The sequence below is a fragment of the Ranitomeya variabilis genome, chromosome 1 (assembly GCF_051348905.1).
Source record: "Ranitomeya variabilis isolate aRanVar5 chromosome 1, aRanVar5.hap1, whole genome shotgun sequence".
Classification (NCBI taxonomy): domain Eukaryota; kingdom Metazoa; phylum Chordata; class Amphibia; order Anura; family Dendrobatidae; genus Ranitomeya; species Ranitomeya variabilis.
The window spans coordinates 831,635,354-831,657,932 of NC_135232.1; the positions used below are offsets into that span (position 1 = coordinate 831,635,354).

At 43.9% G+C, this 22,579-nt stretch overlaps 1 protein-coding gene across 2 annotated transcripts in view; it reads right to left on the reverse strand.

The window, feature by feature from the left end:
* The window catches only part of SHROOM3 (shroom family member 3), a 241,863-nt gene extending 219,845 nt beyond the window's left edge, over positions 1 to 22,018 (reverse strand). The window contains exon 1 of one of the 2 annotated variants that reach the window (XM_077275732.1): positions 21,847 to 22,018. The gene's annotated coding sequence lies outside the window, so the exon portion shown is untranslated. Of the gene's footprint in view, positions 1 to 4,591; positions 4,892 to 21,846 lie in introns of those variants that run through there. The other variant, XM_077275726.1, reaches the window with a different exon arrangement.
* Between the last annotated feature and the right edge of the window lie 561 nt (positions 22,019 to 22,579).

Sequence of the window (22,579 nt, forward strand, 5' to 3'; positions counted from 1 at the left end):
ATTACAGTACCATGTAAATCAATGTAAAAAAAAAAGTTGTGCAGATGGTGTAGAAAAATCAGTGCGGAATTGCTGCAGATTTAAGAGAAGTGCATGTCACTTCTTTTGTGCGGATCTGCAGCGTTTCTGCATGCCTCCATGATAGAAATCCGCAGTGGCAAAAACTGCATAAAATCCGCACAAAATCCGCGGCAAATCCGCAGCTGCGGATTCTGCCAGGAGATGCGGATTTTATGCAGAAAATTCTGCACCACATTTCCTACGTGTGCACATAGCCTAACCGTATCCAGACATGACCACACTGGCGCTGAGCTCATAGACATTGGTTTGATACTAGCGCATGGCCGTGCGGCCATGCAAACCTTTTATAGCTGCAGCAACTTCAGGACCTTCCTAGAGGACAATGGGATATGCTACAGTACCTGAGCAACTTCAAGACCTTCCTAGAGGACCAATGGGAGCTGCTGCAGTATCTGAGCATGTGACCCCCGACCTCCAATGAGAGGTCTTACCCTGGGCATGCTCAGAAAGGGAAAAGCAGGACTTAGTCCCAGAAACGTCTGCTCGCCGCTGACCAGTACTGGCTACAAAGGCAGAGCCTGGAAGAACAGTAGTAACCAGTCGCCCAGGATCAGCCTGAGCCAGACGCTGGGACCGATGTCTCTGCTGAGCAGACTCCACTGCGATTGGAGAAGAATGGGAGACAGTAGCGGAGGTGGTTCGAGATTCCCCCTGTGCAGAGGTAGGAACTCGACACCTAACACTTATAGAGTTTAATGAAGCCTCATCAGAATATAATGCAGCCCCTCATAGAGTATAATGCAGCCATACACACAGTACGATGCCACCCCCTCAGAGTATAATGCAGCCACACACACAGTAAAATAGAGTAGTCCCACACACAGTATAATTCAGCCCCCCCACAAATATATACACACACACTGTATAGTGCAGCCCCCATGCATAATATGAAAGGCTGCAGGTGATCAGCAGCCACTGATTAGCTGCAGCAGTTATGAGACCTAGCAAGGTCACATAATCGGGAGACACAGCACCAACATTATTGGAATGGTGCTGGTTTGTTGGGTGATTGTGTTTTTTTTCCATGTCATCTGGGGGCATTTTAGCAATTTAAGAAGCTGCTGACCAGCAGAGGAGAAACCCTTTATTGATTTAACGAGCAGCTGAAAACCTACAGTCTTTTGTGATCCAGCATGGAAGTTGCACTTAGCAATGGCTTTCTAGTCAATTTTAACCGATGACTTGAATTTAGCAGAGGGCACTTTCTGGAGATTGGATTTTTATTATAGTGTTCCAAGCGGAAAGAGTCATTATTATTATTATGAGAGTCACTAATTCAACATGGCATACTATATAAATAGTTCTATACATGCTATATATAGAAGTGACCGCACTACACCCCAGAATTCATTATAAAGGATACAGAATATACTTAAGTAGATAAAGTGATTAATATCACAAGAAGATGAAAGCCCACACCTTCATAAAAAAGGGGATAGTCCAAATCAAGAGCAATTACAGGGTTAAAAGTGATTAGTAAAACAGGCGCTCCTTGGAGAAGGGGAACGTCAGTAGCGTAGTGCTATGCATGGCACACAGCCAAATCTAAAATATGTGTTGGGAACCAGCCTTTGATAGAACAAACATACTTTTGATAGTTATATTTAACTAGTAGGAGCCCTTGTTTAATATTCAATATTGTAAGACAACACCTCGCAACACTCGTCACAGGGCTGACACATTAAACAAATATGGCTGAATAATATACCAGGAGGGACGACCCAACTGCTTATTCTACACCATGTCTAGTCTTACTGTGCTTAAAGGGAACCTGTCACATTGAACATGGTGTCTGATCTGCAGGTGGCATGGTATACAGCAAGAGGGGCTGATCAGATTGACAGCTGTGTGACAAGAGCTTCAGTATATCCTGTACTTTATTCACCGGAATCCCCGCTCATTATGGGCTTAACAGTCAAGAGGGCGGTCTTAGTGAATATAGCTTTCAAACATTATAACCACCCCCTTGACTTTTAAGCTCATAATGAGCAGGGATTTTATGATATACTGAATGTTTTCCCGCAAAACTATACATATCGATCTGTTCAGCTCCCCCTGCTCTGTAACATGTTGCCAATATGTTGCAATTCATTTCTGAGCTCACACATTCCCATTAAAAAAAAAATCACGAGACACCACATTACCACTAAAGGATTATTCCCACCATCATGGTGTGATGTTGTTGTATAGTATTAGTAAAATAGAGCACTTACGCAATTTACTGCTTAGTAAAATTTGCAACCGTTCTTCAGATATTAACAATTTTATATTGTTTGCAGCTTGTTGCCTAGGAGACCGACGACCGCTGTGGTCTAGCATGCAGGATTGCTAACAGCTTATCAAATAATCACAGACAGACAATATTTTTTATGGACATTATAAGTGATACATATCTATATGGAGACATCAGCTGCATTCACTGTAAACTGCAAAGTGATGACAAAAGTCAAAATTATTATCTGTATAACTTTGCTCAGATTCAAAAAAATCACGGATGCCTTAAATTGTTTTGTTATGGACAGGTCAAAAAAGTGCCCTGTTTTTACGGACTGCCCTGTAATTTTTGAACACTTGGCAACCCTACTAGCATGTAAGAACTTACGCAAAAGATAGCAGAAATGAGGAGGTAACAGCACAATCCAGCAATCCCGGGCAGCTTTAAAACACTGTTTACAAACTCAATAAAAAAAGTGCTTGTGAGCACTGCTCATGTTCTGCTATCTAGCAGCAGTGGTCAGTTCTCCTGTCTAGCAGCAGTGGTCAGTTCTCCTGTCTAGCAGCAGTGGTCAGTTCTCCTGTCTAGCAGCAGTGGTCAGTTCTCCTGTCTAGCAGCAGTGGTCAGTTCTACTGTCTAGCAGCAGTGGTCAGTTCTCCTGTCTAGCAGCAGTGGTCAGTTCTACTGTCTAGCATCGGTGGTTAGTTCTACTGACTAGCATCAGTGGTCAGTTCTACTGTCTAGCATCAGTAGTCAGTTCTATTGTCTAGCAGTAGTGGTCAGTTCTACTGTCTAGCATCAGTGGTCAGTTCTACTGTCTAGCAGAAGTGGTCACTTCTACAGTCAAGCAGCAGTGGTCAGTTCTACTATCTAGCGTCAGTGGTCAGTTCGACTGTGTAGCATCAGTGGTTAGTTATAGTCTAGCAACAGTTGTCAGTTCTCCAGTCTAGCAGCAGTGGTCAGTCCTACTGTCTAGCATCAGTGGTCAGTTGTACTGTCTAGCAGTAGTCGTCTTGTTCTACTGTCTAGCATCAGTGGTCAGTTTGACTGTCCAGCATCAGTGGTTAGTTATACAGTCTAGCAACAGATGTCAGTTCTCCTGTCTAGCAGTAGTGGTCAGTTCTCCTGTCTAGCATCAGTGGTCAGTTTGACTGTCTAGCAGAATTGGTTAGCTATACAGTATTGCAGCAGTGGTCAGTTCTACAGTCAAGCAGCAGTGGTCAGTTCTACTGTCTAGCAGCAGTGGTCAGTTCTACAGTCAAGCAGCAGTGGTCAGTTCTACTGTCTAGCAGCAGTGGTCAGTTCTACTGTCTAGCAGCAATGGTCAGTTCTACTGTCTAGCAGCAGTGGTCAGTTCTACTGTCTAGCAGCAGTGGTCAGTTCTACTGTCTAGCAGCAGTGGTCAGTTCTACTGTCTAGCAGCAGTGGTCAGTTCTACTGTCTAGCAGCAGTGGTCAGTTCTACTGTCTAGCAGCAGTGGTCAGTTCTACTGTCTAGCAGCAGTGGTCAGTTCTACTGTCTAGCAGCAGTGGTCAGTTTTACTGTCTAGCATCAGTGGTTAGTTATACTGTCTAGCAGCAGTGGTCAGTTTTACTGTCTAGCAGCAGTGGTCAGTTCTACTGTCTAGCAGCAGTGGTCAGTTTTACTGTCTAGCAGCAGTGGTTAGTTATACTGTCTAGCAGCAGTGGTCAGTTTTACTGTCTAGCAGCAGTGGTCAGTTCTACTGTCTAGCAGCAGTGGTCAGTTTTACTGTCTAGCATCAGTGGTTAGTTATACTGTCTAGCAGCAGTGGTCAGTTCTACTGTCTAGCAGCAGTGGTCAGTTTTACTGTCTAGCAGCAGTGGTTAGTTATACTGTCTAGCAGCAGTGGTCAGTTTTACTGTCTAGCAGCAGTGGTCAGCATCCAAGGCAACGTGCTATAAATAAAATGTTAATATCTCAAGAACGGCTAAAAACTTTAATAATCAGTAAATTACAAAATAGCTTCTATTTACTAGCACAATATACATCTATGAAGATGGGAGTAAAGGTGTGGAGATGTTGTTTATCAGACCAGAGCCATTGCCTATGACTGCAGCTCCCAAAATCACAGGGGGCATTATGTCATCTCCCTCCTTTCAAGTAAAGATAGCATAAAAAGCCCTCTCTATGTTGATTTGTTGCATGTAGAGAAGTCAGAAGATAGTTGATAGTTATCTAAATGTCCTCTTTGGATGGCATAAGGGTAAGCAGCAATCACAGTGTCTCAGTTTCCTTTCTGAAGTCTTACAATTGTCATAGTGGCAGAGCTTTTACCTCACGGAGAGATTCTTGTCGCCAGCTTTCTTTGAGCTTCCATTCTCAGTAAAGTAAGCCTCCAGTGCCACGGTAGAATGGCAGCCCCCCACGCAAGCCTGAGAAACCAAAGACTGGCGCAGAAGACAAACAGCGACCAGTGAGGAGACAAAACAAGACACACGCGAGGCACAGGTGTCTTACAGCAGAACACCTTCAGCAGTGAATCAGTAGCCACGCAATACAAAAGGCAGTTCAAACAAGTGCTCCGCAGCCAGCCAATCCTCCGCCAGCCAGGCCTTGCTGAGCAGAAACCATGACGTAAGGGGAAGTGCTCCTCAGAAATGACAAGAAATTCAGTTTCACTACTGATTCGTCTGTTCCAAAGGGAAGAAATCAGAACGTTTTAGGCAGACATGACATGTTCAAATCCGTAATGGTCCTGTTTCCACAAGAAGCAGGTTATGCATTCTTCCTCTCATAACCCGAGCGACCGTCCGTCTCAAGAGAAATGAAGGTGTTAACTATTGTCGACCACACAAGTCCTTTAACATTTCATTTTGAATCCCAATGCAAGCAGCATTTTCCATATATTTTTTGTTTCTAGACACACAAAACAGTATCAAGTCAACTGTCATTCTGTTCTCTTTTCATTAAAGAGTTAATTTTATTTGCGGCAATAAATAAAGTTTGGACTTTTACACTTGTGGAGTCTGCGAAGTGTCATCGCCAACCACACCTGAGAAGGGAGATTGTTATTAAACGGTCTAGTTGGGATTATGACACAGAAACACAAATGTTCACGATCATTAGTAATATTCCAAATATGTTAATTCTTCATTTTACATCTTACAAATCCAATCCCAAGAATGGTGTCAATTTACAGTTACCGTATATATGTGGAGTTGCACTTATTATCCGTTGTTTTAATTTTTATTTCATAAATCTGTAGCAGGTACGGACTGGGGCTGAAATTCAGCCCTGGCATTTGAAATCACACAGGCCCCTGCTGCCCCCGTCCCCAAGCACCAGATGGGACATATTACTAATATTACCCTGGATGGAGGAAAGGAAGATTTACTACAAAACCAATATTTCTAATGATTCCCGTGGCCTGCTGGTGTAAGTGACGGAGTCAGCGACTTGGTGATCCATCACAACTCTTAACAGTATGGGTGCCTTGAGAACACTGATTCTATTCACAACATAGCAGACAAGGCAGCCCATGACCACACAGGCCCTTTTAGCATGTGCCAGAATTGCCAGATGGCCAGTCCAGCCCTGATCTGTAGTACACATGGAAATAAGACACCTGCCATCTGCTATATCAGTAATGGGACAGATCAAAATTTACAATAGACTACCTCAAAAGGCAAAAGCTGAAGGTTTTACAATGGCCCACACAGTCCCCTGATCTGAACATCATTGAAAATCTGTGGCAAAACCTCAGAATAGCAATGCATGTAAGACAACCCAGAAACTTTAGGCCTTTTAGAGATCATTTCATCTTCAACTTGCATAAGTGTTCATAATAACAGTAATTTAGACCAGGGGTACCCATACTTTTACATGCCACTGTAGTGATGAATTTGACCACATGCTTGTTTTCCTGAAATAAGTAGCAATGTATGTTACTAAGTAAAAATTGTAAATGTGCCATTATAGTGCCTGTATATTGCAATGCCTATTACGTTGTAGTGCCCACTACATAATGCTCATCTTGAGCTACTGGAGACATGGACCCCATTAATTAAGAGGGTTCTCATCACTACAGAAATGCACTGTGGGGCCTAGAGGGAGGTGGGCATTTGGACTTCGGAGAGCAAAATTCACTGGATTTTATTTGGGTGGCGAGGAGCCATAGTGCTTTTCCAGGGCCTTTGTGCTACCAGTAAAATAGACCCCTCCAAATTTCCATTAGCAGATGATGGACTTAAGGGGGAACTTGCTTTTTTTTTGTGAATTGAGTTGAAGCTTTTATTGGTAACATTTAACATCAAATTTTGGATTACATTTATCCGGGCACTTACATCAGGTTTCCATCTAAATCTCCGAATAGCCAATCCTTGATTGTAGGCTGGCTGTCTCATCGGTATTACTGCACCTGTGTAGCCGCCATCTTTAATTGAGTCCACTGCGCCCTGTTAGTGCATTTGTTTTGAGGCCTGGGCAGGTAAGCGTCGAGGCAGCAGAGTTACTATGAACTCCATCTGTCCTTAGTTCAGCGGTGTCCTTCTTTTCAGGAATGCGGAAAAATTAGGCGGACCACTCTTTTATGCAAGCTTAAAAAGAAGGACTCTTCCAAATCATAGGCTAGACTGTTATGATCTGGTGACCTTGGAGCCGCATGAAAACTTTCTTTGGAGTCGGTGGAACCTGTACTGACCGCAAATCCTGAACTAACACCACAACTAGAAGTAGCCGTGGGGTGTGCCTAACAAACCCTAGACACCTCGACACAGCCGGAGGACTAAATACCCCTATAGATGGAAATAGGAATGCTATCTTGCCTCAGAGCAGACCCCCAAAGGATAGGCAGCCCCCCACGAATAATGACTGTGAGTAGGAGAAGAATAGACACACGCAGGTAGAAAACAGGATTTAGCAAAAGAGGCCACTCTAGCTAAATAGGAAAGGATAGGACAGATTACTAGGCGGTCAGTATAAAAACCCTTCCAAAAATATCCACAACAGATAATACAAAAAGTTCCACAATCTAATTAAAGACATGGAATGTATATCTGCCAGACTGCCACTCCAGAGAAGCCAACAAGACTGAGAAAATACTGACACAATCTAAGCTGGACAAAAAAACACAAAGAATAGCACTGAATTGTGAAGCACACAGCATGTGTTCCACAGGAAAAAAAAAACAGACACTTATCTTTACTGATTTGGCAGAAAGGCAGGAGGAACCAGGCAGAGGTCCAACACCTCCCAACAACAATTGACAACTGGCAAGGACTAATGAATCCTGCACACCTAAATACCCCAGTCAGAACTGAAATCAGCAGACACACCTGACCAGGACTGCAACCCAGGGACAACTGCATTACCACCTACTACCACCGGAGGGAACCCAAAAGCAGAATTCACAACAGTACCTTCCCCTTGAGGAGGGGTCACCGAACCCTCACCAGCGCCCCCAGGCCGATCAGGACGAGCCAGATGAAAGGCATGGACCAGATCAGCAGCATGGACATCAGAAGCAAAAACCCAAGAATTATCCTCCTGGCCATAACCCTTCCATTTGACAAGGTACTGAAGCCTCCGCCTCGAAAAACGAGAATCCAAAATCTTCTCAACCACATACTCCAACTCCCCATCAACCAAAACAGGGGCCGGAGGATCAACAGAGGGAACAACGGGCACCACATATTTCCGCAATAAAGATCTATGGAAGACATTATGGATAGCAAAAGAGGCCGGAAGCGCTAATCGAAAAGACACCGGATTAATAATCTCAGAAATCCTATAAGGACCAATAAACCGAGGCTTAAACTTAGGGGAAGAGACCTTCATAGGAACATGACAGGAAGACAACCAAACCAAATCCCCAACCCGAAGCCGGGAACCAACACACCGACGACGGTTAGCAAAACGTTGAGCCTCCTCCTGAGACAACACCAAATTGTCCACCACATGAGCCCAAATCTGCTGCAACCTGTCAACCACAGAATCCACACCAGGACAGTCAGAAGGCTCAACCTGCCCAGAAGAAAAACGAGGATGAAAACCAAAATTACAAAAAAAAGGCGAAACCAAAGTAGCTGAACTAGCCCGATTATTAAGGGCAAACTCGGCCAATGGCAAAAAGGCCACCCAATCATCCTGATCGGCAGACACAAAGCATCTCAAATAAGTCTCCAAAGTCTGATTAGTTCGCTCGGTCTGGCCATTTGTCTGAGGATGAAATGCAGAAGAAAAAGACAAATCAATGCCCAGCCTAGCACAAAAGGCCCGCCAAAACCTAGAAACAAACTGGGAACCTCTGTCGGACACAACATTCTCCGGAATACCATGCAAACGAACCACATGCTGAAAAAATAACGGAACCAACTCTGAAGAGGAAGGCAATTTAGGCAAAGGCACCAAATGAACCATCTTAGAAAACTGGTCACAAACAACCCAGATAACCGACATCCTCTGGGAAACCGGAAGATCAGAAATAAAATCCATAGAAATATGCGTCCAGGGCCTCTCAGGGACCGGCAATGGCAAAAGTAACCCACTAGCACGGGAACAACAAGGCTTGGCCCGCGCAGAAGTCCCACAGGACTGCACAAAAGAACGCACATCACGTGACAACGAAGGCCACCAAAAGGACCTACCAACCAAATCTCTGGTACCAAAAATACCAGGATGACCAGCCAACACAGAACAGTGAATCTCAGAAATCACTCTACTAGTCCATCTGTCAGGAACAAACAATTTCCCCACAGGACAGCGGTCAGGTCTATCAGCCTGAAATTCCTGAAGAACCCACCGTAAATCAGGGGAAATAGCAGAAAGGACCACCCCTTCTTTCAGAATGCCGACCGGTTCAAGGACCTCAGGAGAATCAGGCAAAAAACTCCTAGAAAGGGCATCAGCCTTAATATTCTTAGAACCCGGAAGATACGAAACCACAAAATCAAAACGGGAAAAAAACAAGGACCATCGAGCCTGTCTAGGACTCAGCCGTTTGACAGACTCGAGGTAAATCAAATTCTTATGATCGGTCAGGACAGGACCACAATACGGTGCTTAGCTCCCTCAAGCCAATGTCGCCACTCCTCAAACGCCCACTTCATAGCCAACAACTCCCGATTGCCGACATCATAATTGCATTCAGCAGGTGAAAATTTGCGGGAGAAGAAGGCACACGGTTTCATCAAAGAACCAACAGAATCCCTCTGAGACAGAACGGCCCCTGCCCCAATCTCAGAATCATCAATCTCAACCTGAAACGGAAGACAAACATCTGGTTGGCGCAACACCGGAGCAGAAGTAAATCGGCGTTTAAGCTCCTGAAAGGCAGAGACAGCCGCAGAGGACAAATTCGCCACATCAGTGCCTTTTTTCGTCAAATCAGTCAAGGGTTTAACCACGCTGGAGAAGTTAGCAATGAACCGGCGATAAAAATTTGCAAAACCCAAAAATTTCTGAAGGCTCTTCACGGATGTGGGTTGAATCCAATCATGAATGGCTTGAACCTTAACCGGATCCATCTCCATAGATGAGGGAGAAAAAATAAAGCCCAAAAAGAAACCTTCTGCACCCCAAAGAGACACTTAGACCCCTTCACAAACAAAGCATTGTCACGAAGGATCTGAAATACCATCCTGACCTGTTCCACATGAGACTTCCAATCATCAGAAAAAATCTAAATATCGTCCAAATATACAATCAAGAATTTATCAATATAAGTCCGGAAGATATCATGCATGAAGGATTGAAAAACAGATGGAGCGTTAGTGAGCCCGAATGGCATCACAAGGTATTCAAAATGGCTTTCGGGCATATTAAACGCAGTTTTCCATTCGTCACCCTGCTTAATACGAACAAAGATTATATGCCCCCCGAAGGTCAATCTTCGTAAACCAACTAGCCCCCTTAATCCAAGCAAACAAATCGGAAAGCAAAGGTAAAGGGTATTGAAACTTGACCGTGATCTTATTCAAGAGGCAATAATCAATACAAGGTCTCAAGGAGCCATCCTTCTTAGCAACAATAAAAAAACCTGCTCCCAACGGTGAAGAAGATGGCCGAATATGCCCTTTCTCCAAAGACTCCTTAACATAACTCCGCATGGCGGTATGTTCAGGCACAGACAGGTTGAAAAGTCGGCCCTTAGGAAACTTACTGCCTGGAATCAAGTCAATCGCACAATCACAGTCCCTGTGTGGTGGAAGGGAACTGGACTTGGGCTCATCGAATACATCCTGAAAATCAGACAAAAACTCTGGAATTTCAGAAGAGGAAGAAGAGGAGATTGACATCAAAGGAACATCATTATGAACCACCTGACAACCCCAACTAGTCACAGACATAGATTTCCAATCCAACACAGGATTATGTACCTGCAACCACGGGAAACCCAGCACGATAAAATCATGCAAATTATGCAACACCAGAAATCGACAATCTTCCTGATGGGCTGGCGCCATGTGCATGGTCACCTGTGTCCAAAACTGGGGCTTATTTTTAGCCAAAGGTGCAGCATCAATCCCCCTTAAAGGAATAGGGTTCTGCAAAGGCAGCAAGGGAAAACCACAATGCCTGGCAAACTCAAAATCCATTAAGTTCAAGGCGGCGCCTGAATCCACAAACGCCATGACAGAAAATGATGACAATGAGCAGATCAAGGACACCGATAACAGAAATTTAGGTTGTACAGTACTGATAGTAAATGAACTAGCGATCCTTTTTGTCCGCTTAGGGCAGACTGAAATGACATGAGAAGCGTCGCCACAATAATAACACAACTTATTCGGATGTCTGAATCCTTGTCATTCCGTTCTAGACAAAATCCTATCACACTGCATTAGCTCAGGACTTTGCTCTAAGGACGACGCCACAGCGCGCACAGTTTGACGCTCCCGCAAGCGCCGATCAATCTGAATGGCCAGAGACATAGAATCACTCAGACCGGAAGGCGTGGGAAACCCCACCATAACATCTTTAACGGATTCAGAAAGACCCTTTCTGAAAATTGCCGCCAAAGCATCATCATTCCATTTAGTCAACACAGACCATTTTCTAAATTTCTGACAATACAATTCTGCCGCCTCTTGACCCTGAGACAGGGCCAACAAGGTTTTCTCCGCTTGATCCACAGAATTCGGTTCATCATATAATAATCCTAAAGCCTGAAAAAAGGAATCTACATTAAGCAAGGCTGGATTCTCAGATTCCAGGGAAAATGCCCAATCCTGTGGATCGCCAAGCAGCAGGGAGATGACAATTTTAACCTGCTGAATGAAATCACCAGAGGATCGCGGTCTCAGAGCAAAAAACTGTTTACAATTGTTTTTAAAACCCCAAAATTTGGACCTATCACCAAAAAACAAATCAGGAGTAGGAATCTTCGGCTCTAAAGCAGGAGTCTGAACAATATAATCAGAAATACCCTGTACCCTAGCAGCAAGCTGGTCTACACGAGAAGCTAATTCCTGAACATCCATGCTGGCACAAGACTCCTCAGCCACCCATAAATAAAGAGGGAAGAAAAGACAAAACAGACTACAGAAAAAAAAATGGCTCAACACCTTTCCTCCCTTCTTCTGAGATGCATTTAACTCATTATGGGCCAGTTGTACTGTTATGATCTGGTGACCATGAAAACTTTCTCTGGAGTCAGTGGAACCTGTACTGACCGCAAATCCTGAACTAACACCGCAACTAGAAGTAGCCGTCGGGTGTGCCTAACAAACCCTAGACACCTCGACACAGCCGGAGGACTAAATACCCCTATAGATGGAAATAGGAATGCTATCTTGCCTCAGAGCAGACCCCCAAAGGATTGGCAGCCCCCCACGAATAATGACTGTGAGGAGAAGAATAGACACACGCAGGTAGAAAACAGGATTTAGCAAAAGAGGCCACTCTAGCTAAATAGGAAAGGATAGGACAGATTACTAGGCGGTCAGTATAAAAACCCTTCCAAAAATATCCACAACAGATAATACAAAAAGTTCCACAATCTAACTAAAGACATGGAATGTATATCTGCCACTCCAGAGAATCCAACAAGACTGAGAAAATACTGACACAATCTAAGCTGGACAAGAAAACACAAAGAATAGCACAGAATTGTGAAGCACACAGCATGTGTGCCACAGGAAATAAAAAAAACCAGACACTTATCTTTGCTGATTTGGCAGAAAGGTAGGAGGAACCAGGCAGAGGTCCAACACCTCCCAACAACAATTGACAACTGGCAAGGACTAATGAATCCTGCACACCTAAATACCCTAGTCAGAACTGCAATCAGCAGACACACCTGACCAGGACTGCAACCCAGGGACAACTGCATTACCACCTACTACCACCGGAGGGAACCCAAAAGCAGAATTCACAACACTACACAACATCCACAGTGTCTCCATCTGCCTTATTTTAGGGAATCTTCCACCAGAGGTGCAGTCTTTATCACGTATTTCAGAGACTAACACAGAAACCCTGATGTAAGTGCTCAGTGCTGAGCGCGGGAAAGATGTGCGCAGAGCCTTACTGCGATCTTTGGGAGGCAGAATGAACAAATCAACAGCAGGTTAAGAATTGATCATATTTATTTTTTGCATCATTTTTTAGTGCAGTATAGGTTATAGACAGATTTTTTCTTTGGTCAATGCGATTACAACGATCCCAGATTTATATTGGATTTTTATGTCTGTCTATCACACACTAAAAGTTTTTCTTTTTTTTTGCAAAAACAAGTTTTTGCATTACCATATTTTGAGAGCTGTAATTTTTCCATATTTTTGCTGACAGAGTCATGAGAGGTATTGTGTTTAGCAGGATGAGTTGTTGTTTTTATTGGTGCCATTTTCCTGGCACATAGCAAATCAGGAATTGTTTTTTGCTTTTTTTGTATAGCGTTCACTGTATTGTAAAAGTGATAAGGAAGGTTTATTCTTTGGGTCAGTACAATTACAGCGATAACATAATTTTATAATTTTTATGTTTAGGCACTTTTACAGAATATCAATTATTTTATAGGAAAAAGAATTGCTTTTGCATCGCTATATTATGAGAGCCAAACATTTTTTGATTTCTCCGCTGATGGAGATGTATTGTGGAATGTTTTTTGCAGGACAAAATGATGTTTTCAACTATAATGTTTTTATTTACATTCCTATTTTTGATTGTGTTTTATTTTACTTATTTGGCAGTACGATTAAAAAGCATAGTTTTTCTGCCACTTTTTTTAATGGTGTTCGCTGAAAAGGTTAAATAGTGTAGATCAGGTCGTTCCGGATGTGGCGGTACAAAATATGCGTACGTTTTTGTTTGTTTGCTTCCGAATTTGTAAGTTTTCTCACCTAGAAAGAATGGAGAGGTCTGTAATTTTTATCGTAGGTACACTTCAACTGTGAGACACAAAATCTTTAAAAAAATACAGAAAATCACATTGTATGATTTTTACATAATTAATTTGCATTTTATTGCATGAAATAAATATTTGATACAGTAAAAAAACAACTTAAAATTTGGCACAGAAACCTTTGTTTGCAGTTACAGAGATCAGTAGTGTCCTGCAGTTCTTGGCCAAGTTTGCAGACACTGCAGCAGGGATTGCAGCCCACTCCTCCATACAGATCTTCTCCAGATCTTTCAGGTTTCTTGCTGTCACTGGACAACTTTGAATTTCACCTCCAAGGATTTTCCATTGGGTTCAGGTCAGGAAACTGGCTAGGCCACTCCAGGACCTTGAAATGCTCCTTACGGAGCCACTCCTTAGTTGCCCTGGCTGTGTGTTTCGGGTCATTGTCATGCTGGAAAACCCAGCCATGACCCATCTTCAATGCTCTTACTGAAGGAACGAGGTTGTTGGCCAAAATCTCGTGATAAATGACTCCAGCCTTTCTCCCTTCAATATGGTGTAGTTGTCCTTTCCCCTGCGCAGAAAAGCACCCCCAGAATATGGTGTTTCCCCCATCATTCTTCTCGGTTGGGACTATGTTCTTGGGGTTGTCCTCATCCTTCCTCTTCCTCCAAACATGGTGAGTGGAGTTGATAAAAAAAGTTCTATTTTGTTCTCATCTGACCACATGACCTTCTCCCATGCCTTCTCTGGATCATTTAGATGGTCATTTTTGAAATTCAAAGGGACTTGGACATGCGCTGGTGTGAGCATGTGGATCTTGTGTGCTCTGCAGGATTTTAATCCATGATGGCATAGTGTGTTAATACAGTAGTGGTAATGTATGAGACTGTGGTCCCAGCTCTCTTCAGGTCATTGACCTGGTGCTTCTGTGTAGTTCTGGGCTGATTCCTGACCTTTCTCAGAATAATCCTTACCCCACAAGGCAAGAACTTGCATGGAGCTCTAGACCAAGGAAGATTGACAGTCATATTGTGTTTCTTCCATTTTCTGATAATTGTGCCAGCAGTTTGTTGCCTTCTCACCAAGCTGCTTGCCTATTGTCCTGTTGCCCATCCCAGCTTTGTGCAGGTCTACAATTTTGTCCCTGGTTTCCTTAGACATCTCTTTGGTCTTGGCCATGGTAGAGAGGTTGGAGTGTGATTGATTGAGTCCCTGGGCTCAGTTTGGTTTAAAAAAAAACTGCACTTTTCTTACCGTTCCCGTGTCCACCAGTAAGTCTCTGCCGTTGCTTCTGGAGTCTGGCATCGGCTGTGGCACTGACGTCACATCGACAGCAGAGCAGTTAATCAGTGAGCTCAGTTGCTCAGCTTGTGTAGGTGAAATACCCCACTGAGCTCACTGATTGGTTGCAGCGCTGTCAATGTAATGTCAGAGAATCAGGATATGCCAGACCGGGAGATGTGCCAGAGACTCATTATAGCACCAGAGGGCGATGAGTAAATGAGTAAAGCATGTTTTTTTGCTCTTTCTTTGTTACTTCAGACAAAACTTGAAGGAAAGTATGGTCTTATTGCCCTCACCACCCAAATGTTAATTGATATTTATGCCCACTCTGGTCTTACATCCTGTGACATTCTATTCACTCCTTTTCAGTGGGCAGTTTCTATTCTGCCAGCACTCTAGATGCTATAACTTCTTTTCATCACTTCCCAGCATGCACTGCTTCGTCCTATGTCCAATAGATAGCCTACGTTGAACTGAAAACCAGACATCTTTATGCCTACATGTAGCTTAAACAGCTAACATAGAAAAATTCAAAAAAACACAACACGAAAAGCAAACTCACCAAAATCTTATCAGATGACAAATGCACTCGCAGGGTGCAGGAGGCTTCTGATAATAAATGCTAAAGCAGCACAGGTGCAAGCTACTGATGAGAGCAACCACCCACTCACCCAAACATTAGAGGGGTTGGCTGCCTACTAGCAAAAATGCACACAGGTAAGGCTTGCATAAGACACTATTCACACAGATAAATGTGATGCATTTAGCTACATGTAGCTTAACAAACAGAAGAAAAGAGGCAAAGCCAAGCCACCAATTTTTTGTAATTGTAGTAGAGTTAAGACATACTCCTAGGTAAGTGATTGCTGACCATAAAATCATTACTACTACTTGTGCAGGTAATGCACTGCAATATATAAAGGTATGAGGACTCATTGACACATCAGTATTTGGTCTGTATTGTGCTGTAGTGTTTGTGTGTGAAAGCCATGAGTGGAACAATCAAAGAAAAACTATAATTGCAAGATTGACACATGTTCTGTGTTTGGCTTACAAATGAGTGAATGAGCAATTATGCTAGAGTAAATTGCCTTGAAAAGTCAAAAAATCTTTGCACAATCCTTGCGCAAAAAATTTGGCAACTTTGGCATTTTCACAGCAGTTTTGCCCAAAATATGTGTAGCTGGGGTAGGAAGGGGGCATGACTCCACAGCTTGTCTAATTCTTGATCAGCTGTGGCATTCCTTGCATCAGAAATATTATTCTAGTCCCTGAGTGAGTAAGATTTGTGTTGAAGGGCATGGAGGTGCACACCACTCATCAGACACTCCTGATTCCTAAAGAAGCATGGGCCTCTTAATGAATCAAAAGCGTTTGACGCCAGCACGCCTCCTTATTATTGTAGGGGTTAATCGCAGTTTACCGCATTGTTGGAGATTTGTGATGTAATATATTTTATGGTCTGTAGAGGGCAGGGACGAGATACCGAAGTTGCAGTACAGGGGTTTTGGCGGTTGGTGGGTGGTTAGGAGGAGTCGAAGGTGAGTCCGAGTGAAAGGGAAGCTGCGCATCTCAGTGAAGACAACCAAGTACACATCATTTTGGGCTAGGCCACGTGGTGCTTTATCTCTTAGGGCTTAGAGAAGCTCTGCATTGAAGAGATCGGCATTCCCTAAGAGTTTCAAAATGGCGCTTCCAACTCTAAGTACTTAGGGAAGCCCTGCTTTGGAGAGATTGGCATAATCTAAGAGCTTCAAGATGGCATTTCTGATTACTAGGAACTCAACCCATCAAGGAACCTTCTACTTCAGTCTCAAGAGGTACCGGTACCATCTTACATCTGAATATATATGCGCATATATAAACAGCCTTATGGAGGTCCCATTAGGACAAAAGACACCTCGAAAACTACTCCGAGTGGGCAATTACCAAAGTACTGGCACAACACTATCATTTTTTTGATTTATGCATAGAAAAGGATAATCGTTTGTAATTTGCACGCATATAACGGTTAATTCTGTTTAAGTGTACCTGCATACAGGGCCGCCATCAGGGCATTACTGCCCTAACTGGCGTACGGGGCCCGATGAGCAGAGGTGGCCCGGAGTGGGCCCCCTCTGTTATGCTCACCGGTCCCGAGTGCATGCTGCCGCTTCAGTAACTGACCGTGCATCCTCCGACGCACGATCAGTTAAAGTCTCTTGCTGTGCAGGAGACTCCTTCCGCACGGTAACATTAACAGTTAACAGCCGCCAGCCAATCACAGGCTGATGTCACTGTCATACGCCGGAAAGATGCTGTGCGCTTCAGCCGAATTGGAGAGGAGGACAGCGCTGGATCTCGGCCAGGTAAGGAAAATCCTTTTTTTTGTTGTAAAGCTGCAGTATGGGGCATACTATACTATTATGGGGGGGAAGAAAAGGGGATGCATTATATTATGGGGTGCATTATAACCCTATGAGGCTGCTGCATTACACTATGGGGCATTGTGCCGCATTATATCCATAAGAGGCTGCTGTATTACACTATGGGGCATTGTGGTGCATTATATCCCTATGAGTGTTAGGTGTCGAGTTCCCGCCGCTGCACAGGGGGAATCTTGAACCATGTCCGCTGCAGTCTCCCATTCTCCTCCAGCTGCAGTGGAATCTGCTCAGCGGAGACGTCGGTCTCCGCGTCTGGCTCAGGCAGATAATATGCGCTTGGTTACTACTGATCTTCCAGGCTCAGCCATTGTAACTAGCACTATTCTTCGGCGGGCAGATGCTCCTGGAACTAAGTCCTGCTTTTCCTCTACTGAGCATGCCCAAGGGTCGACCTTCCCTTGGAGGTCTGGGGTCACATGCTCAGGTCCAGTAGCAGCTCCTATTGGACCACTAGGAAGGTCCTTGTTTGCTACAGCTATAAAAGGTTTGCATGGCTGCATGGCCATGCGCTAGTACCAACCTATGTCATGAGCTTTGCTACCTTGTGGTCATGTCTGCATGTGGTCAGGGTTGGCTGAAATAAGCCCCTAGAATACCGGCACCTCCGGTGAGGAGTTTTGTGTGTATGAATTCAGGGCTGGCGTATAGCCACTAGAATTCCGGCTCCACCGGAGAGGAGTTGTTCGTGTGCTAGGCTGACTGCACGACCACTGTTTGCTTTCTGCTCTGTTAGGTAGCTGTGATCCTCTGTGAGGTCAACAGGGCACAGCGTTTTCCTATCTTAGTGATTCTGTGAAGTAAGAGAGTTCACTTATACCGCCATATAGTGCAGCCAATTGCTAGCAGCAGGTTCTCTCCTGCACGTTGGACCCCGGGTTGCGAATGCACCTATTATAACTCATATATATATTCAGTGCTTTCCGCCAGCCCTAACAATGAGGCTGCTGTATTACACTATGGGGCATTGTGGTGCTTTATATCCCTATGAGGCTGCTGCATTACACTACAGGGCATTGTGGTGCATTATATCCATATGAGGTTGCTGCAATACACTATGGGGCATTGTGGTGCTTTATATCCCTTCGAGGCTGCTGCATTACACTATGGGGCATTGGTGTGCATTATATCCCTATGAGGCTGCTGCATTACACTATGGGGGTGCATTATACTGCTATGGAGGTGCATTATACTGCTTTGGGGGTGCATTATACTCTTTTGGGGGTGTATTATAGTACTATAGGTTGCATTTTACTACCATGGGGGTGCATTATTTCATATATGACTATGGAGTACATTATACTATTATGGATGACTGGGGGCAATATGGAGAGACATGGGGGAAGTATGGAGAGTCATGAGGCAGAATGGGAGGACACGTAGGTCCAGACAGACTGTGGGATATTATTACTGTAGGGGCTAATTAAAAGATATTATTTTTGAGGCTAATGTTTTCAGTGTTCGGGAGGAGATGTCCTGTTACTGTACAGGGCGACATGGTCGCTTATTTTCTACATCTTGTGTAGTGTGGAGGTTGGTGAAAAATTTGGAAATGTGCTCTAGATAACTGTTATTTTCTACAGAGATGAGACCTGGCTGGAAGACGTGATGGTGGTATGCACTGGATGAAGATGAAAAGCGAAGACAAAGGACTTCAACTAGAGATAACACCAGTGAGTCAGTGTGTTACCTGTACACTGACACTATACACTGTATACTATATACAGAGCTCCTGTGTATAATGTCATTGGTGATCACTGTATTACCTGTATACTGACACTATATACAGAGCTCCTGTGTATAATGTTCCCACTGATCACTGTATTACATGTACACTGACACTATATACAGCTCTCCTGTGTGTAATGTCACCGGTGATTACTGTATTACCTGTACACTGACACTATATACAGAGCTCCTGTGTATGTCACCAGTGATCACTGTATTACCTGTACACTGACATTATATACAGAGCTCCTGTGTATAATGTCACCGGTGATCACTGTATTACCTGTACACTGAAACTATATACAGAGCTCCTGTGTATAATGTCACCAGTGATCACTGTATTACCTGTACACTGACACCGTATACTAAGTACAGCTCTCCTGTGTATAATGGCACTTACGGTGATATTAGTATTTTTTTTTTATTAATGATCAGTATTGTAGTATTGGGTCAGTATGTTGTGGTAATATGTGGTCTGGTCCTGATGTGGCTGTATTGTTCCTTGTATGTGCTATTATTGGTCATCATGTGGTGGTAATATGTGGTCTGGACATGGTGCGGTGGTATATGTTCCTTGTATGTGCTATTATTGGTCATCATGTGGTGGTAATATGTGGTCTAGACATTGTGCGGTGGTATATGTTCCTTGTATGTGCTATTATTCGGTCACTGGTGGTAATATGTGGTCTGATCATGGTGTGTCAGTTTTTGTTACTTGTAAGTGGTATTATTTGATCACTATATGGTGGTAATATGGTGTTTGTTCGTGATGTGGTGGTATTTGCTCCTTGTTTGTGATATTATTGGTTATTTTAAAAATTGAAAAATAAATAAAAATATACCTAAATTGTATTGGATATTTTAACAAATGTTTAGCCAGTTACAGTAGAGTAGAGTCCGGACAAAAGAGTCTACCTTGTCGTGGTGGTGGATTAAAAAATATTTTGGCCAAAACAAAAGCTGCTAGCTATGTATGTGGTGATGAGAACTATAATGTGTGACTGGTGAGCATGTGGTGCAGAAGTGGAGTTTTTCCAAGAGAGAGCGGTGGAACTGTGGATGATTCGAGGGGTGGAGGCAGAGCTGGGTGGAGTTTCAAGGGGGGGGCCGAAACTTTTGCTAGTATGGGGCCACAAAATTCCTTGTGGCAGCCCTGCCTGCATATACTCTTAGTCAGTGTTATTGAGGGTAACTGCTGTCATTGTATTTGTTACTTATACACTGCTTACCTACCATCCTTTCCTTTGTTTTATAAACTGGTTAGTAATTATTCATATTGTATTATCTAATCTTTGGGTGCCTCTGCTGATTGTTGCTGTACCCCTCATCCTGTGGCCATCCCTCATCCATGTTTCATTATGACTGGAGAGAAAATTATGAATCGGAGCCTTAGTGTATGTTTACACGGGGCAAGTTCGTTGCTGACGTTTCTACTACTGAAAATTTTAATGTTTTGCAAAACATCTGCCATTTGTAAAAATCTGCCACTCACTTTTAAAGTTTTTTAAGGGAAAAAAATGCACTTACCTGATTTATTGTATTGTAGTCATTAAACAAATGTGTCAAAACTTAATTATGTTCAGCTAAAGCAAGGAAAACAAGTCACACGCAGGGTACAAGAGCTCCCAAACACATTTACAGCAGCCTGCAAAACCACGTAATCTCGTAAAACAATGTCTAAAAGAGCCAGTCAGACTGTGAAGTCACCTGTACTTATCGGCACATAAAATTACCCGCCGCTCTGTACCTGGTAATCTCGGCAGCAGCTGATTTTCACATTCTCAAAGATCCAGATGTATCATATGTGCAACAGGTGCAGTCACACAGGGGTCTAAAGGCAGATAAAGGGGTTCACTGCCATCCTAAAAGCAGCCACCTACTGTCTACTGGATTAATATGAGGCGCCAAGCTAATGATTTTCATCGCTCATAATTGCTCATGGATTGTTATAGGGTTTAAGAGCATGCTGTGTGATGAGTTTTTGGAGAGCAAAGTACCTATACAATATTATTGCTCTGGGGCTCCCTCTTATGTCTCTGTTCACCTTTGTGTTCACAAGTAAGGTGACAAGAGCTTTTGTACAGTATTTGGTTATGTTAAGAAAGGATGTTGTGTCGCCATTTTAATAAATGAATAGGAATTTATGAACATAAACCCCTTCCCGACATCTCCAGGATATATACACTACTGTCGGAAAGGGCTACCCTAAAGCTGCTATACATGTCCGGCACTAGTAAGTAGCACTCTTCTGTTCAAATAGCTGGACTAACACTGCAGAACCGAAATTAATCTGATCACGGCCATTTGCACCATATTGGAGGAATAAGTTTCATGTACCCAGTGGCGTAACTACAAAGTTATGGGCCCCGGTGCGAACTTTCAAATGGGGCCCCCCGCCAAAATATTTTCCACCCAAATCCACATCCTGCCCATGCTCCTGCCCCATCTGTCTCCGCATTCTGCCCCATCCGTCTCCGCATTCTGCCCCATCCGACTCCGCATTCTGCCCCATCCGACTCCGCATTCTGCCCCATCCGACTCCGCATTCTGCCCCATCCGACTCCGCATTCTGCCCCATCCGATTCCGCATTCGGCCCCATCCGACTCCGCATTCGGCCCCATCCGACTCCGCATTCTGCCCCATCCGACTCCGCATTCTGCCCCATCCGACTCTGCATTTTGCCCCATCCGTCAACGCATTCTGCCCCATCCGTCTCCGCATTCTGCCCCATCCGTCTCCGCATTCTGCCCCATCCATCTCCGCATTCTGCCCCATCCATCTCCGCATTCTGCCCGTCTCCACATCTCACCAGAACAGCAGGAACCGGAAATCTGCTGCTGGTTGATACCAGAGAACACGAGCTGCACACAACCAGGACTGAGCTGCTGAGAGCTGAAGGACCTGTGGTGACGTCATCGTCATGTGATCAGGAGGCGGAGCTGATAAATGGTGAAAGACCTATGATAATGATGACGTCACCACAGGATCTTCAGCTCTTCCTTTCAGATCAGGCGTCGGCTGCTGATCTGATGTGTGCGCCCGGCAGGTCAGGTGGAGGGCAGGTCTGTCTGTTGCCGTGCGGGAGGAATCACCTGCACAGCAACAGTTTTTAACTTTTTACTGGTGTCGGCGTGCATCTGACCTGCCGGGGCCCCTGACTCCCCCGGGCCCGGTCGCAGTGGCGACTGCTGCGACCGTGGTAGTTACGCCCATGCATGTACCCCAAAACAGTACCATTGACAATTTAAGGGGTTGTCCACCTCAGGGGAAACTTTTTCTTTTCATTTTTTTCTTAAATGTATGCATTTGGGTTTAAAATTATTTTTGCAGTTTGGTTTCATTAAATATTTTGCACCATTTGACTTTTACAGGTTTTTTGTTTCCTTGCAACTTTGATGTGGTCTGTGGCCATAATTCAATTGCAACGAGTTAAAAAAAAGACAGATGGCTCATTAGATTGTCAAAATAAGCTCACTGACAAATTCTCAGTTAAAGGGAATTTGTCACCAGGTTTTCTGCTTCTCCATCTGAGAGCAGTATAA